We start from the raw sequence: 2166 nt of genomic DNA, 5'->3' as shown, positions 1-2166 counted from the left end.
GGCCCCTCTTTGAGATACCTTAAACCTCAATCAATCGAGTAATATGTATTACGGGGCTACAAACTCGAGTCTTTTCAGATAAGAAATCAACATGAATATAAAGAAAATCCTGTATCAGAGTTAGTTAGTCACTAGAAAAGTTATAAAACTTTGAACAAAAACAATAGGTACTGCAAACATTCCATGACTAAGGGACAAAGAAGTACAATTTATAAATGTCTGATTAATTAACTACAACATAAAATAGTTTCAACAGTTTTATTCTTTACCATCTAGCACACACTAAAGAGGAACAATTAAACATTCTGGCTACGCAAGCCATTCCTGGGGGCGACGCTAGTTAGATTAAAAGGCACGCGGAAGCAATTGTAGACATCGGTTCTCGGACTAATTGTACCAGGATAGTTATTAACTACAGTGTGTGTTAATATAGAAACTAAGAGGGTTTTTTGTTTTAGAAGTTCCTGTAAGAGAAAGACAGCATTAATTCAGCAGACGAAAACAGAAATTGTTTTATTAAGGGAAAATAGTTTTTAATTTTTAAAATTACAATAAAAAAGAATCATTGTAAATTCTCCCAAAAAAGGATAGGCGTTTTCAGTTAACCCCATGTGTATAAGTACGCTTTCTATTCATTAGACTAAAATCCCTATTTTAAACTATTGAAACTGTGAGCACGGAATGCAGGTCATAGTAAGTAACCAAATCTTTATATTTCCATCCCAAAAAAGCCACAATCACCAATTTCTCCACACTTTCACGCGTTACAGTTTTACTAGAAATCCCCACTTACCTCGACAATTTCGTCGGAGTAACGTCTTAGTAGAATATTATACGGCGACCAAGGCTAGTGGCGCACGCATTAAGGCGCATCCTTTGTGCTGCACTTTTCATACATGTTTCATTTCATGCATTTCTTGAGTCGTGTTGCGGTTTGATGTTTTTATTTATTATTTGATGCTGTAAATAAGAAGTTGGGGATGTAGTTGGACACCAATAAAATGTTCGTAGAAGTGAAGTGAGAATTACATTTTGTAAAATGTTTTGGGTTTCTCTAATCACTACACACTCAGAATAAGAGTAAAGTTTTTATTTTCAGTTTATCAGTTACGTAAACAAAACGACTAAGAAACGGAAACCTCTTTGTTTTTTTTTGTTTTTTTTTTTTTAACTTTCCGTTTGTGTCTCTCAAATATCATTTGTAGCTCTCAAAATTTTTGACAAAAGACAAACAAACTCGTAGAGCAACTATAAAACACAATTGCGAACAAGAATGGACGACCAAAACTCTGTTACAATGCGATCGTTTTAAATCAAGCAGGAAAAATTACTGGGAGCACTTTTGAGTCCGCTCCAAACTTTGCTCTCTGAGGCTCCACTCCCTCATTATATTGTGTTCACGTTTCGGATGGCCGGGAACAAGGGATATGCGGTAGCGATTTGTTTTATTTTTTCGGTTTTCTTGGGATATTCTGTTTTATTTTTTCACTAAAATTAGGAGTGGGTTAAGGAGGTCAGGTATAGGTGGTGGCTTTATATAAAACACCGGTACTCTGCTGCACCTGGTTAAGACTGGAAGTCGTCCCCAACATCGTTCGGGAAGAGCATGGGTACATGCTCTGCTTGCATGAATGAATAGTCTTGTGCTGAAATATTCATTATTTTTAGGTAACATGGCGGCGACGATGCACAAAGGGTATGAGCCACATTCGTGCACATGTGCTAATCAGTATTTGCGGGTCGCCATTAAGTTTGGTTTTCAACAGCCGAACACTAAAATTCCATTCAATTTTAAGAACAGCTCATTATAATGGTGTTTCTATCATTAAAAGAAAGAATTCGGAATGGATGCAACGTACAGTTAATAACATTTGAGAAGTTCGATGCATAACTCGCGAGTACCTATTTTGATATACAGCTCGCTGGTCTTTTGTCACTTGTAGCACACAGCGCGAAGTGTACCGACGAACTGTGGAGCAGACACAACGCTCCCGATCTTATTTTTACAATGTACGTATCTGTAGGTTTTATTGCACATCTGCTTGCGAGTGACTGAGGGCTTCGGCGCCATACATCATCAGTAATGGGAGGATCATGACGTATGGAGGGCTTTTAAGAGGTTTTTTACTTGTTCTTATAATATTGAATAGAGTTTAAATATTTTAA

The 2166-nt window shown here is 36.8% G+C and overlaps 1 long non-coding RNA gene across 1 annotated transcript; it reads right to left on the bottom strand.

The window, feature by feature from the left end:
- Positions 1-244: 244 nt before the first annotated feature.
- Positions 245-956, bottom strand: LOC124634756. Its single transcript, XR_006984906.1, has 2 exons — positions 794-956; positions 245-464 (listed from the first exon to the last, which is right to left on the bottom strand). It is a non-coding gene; the product is annotated as an uncharacterized LOC124634756 (long non-coding RNA).
- Between the last annotated feature and the right edge of the window lie 1210 nt (positions 957-2166).

Source organism: Helicoverpa zea, chromosome 11 (assembly GCF_022581195.2).
Source record: "Helicoverpa zea isolate HzStark_Cry1AcR chromosome 11, ilHelZeax1.1, whole genome shotgun sequence".
In the NCBI taxonomy this organism is placed as follows: domain Eukaryota; kingdom Metazoa; phylum Arthropoda; class Insecta; order Lepidoptera; family Noctuidae; genus Helicoverpa; species Helicoverpa zea.
This window is presented reverse-complemented; position numbering and strand designations above follow the sequence as displayed.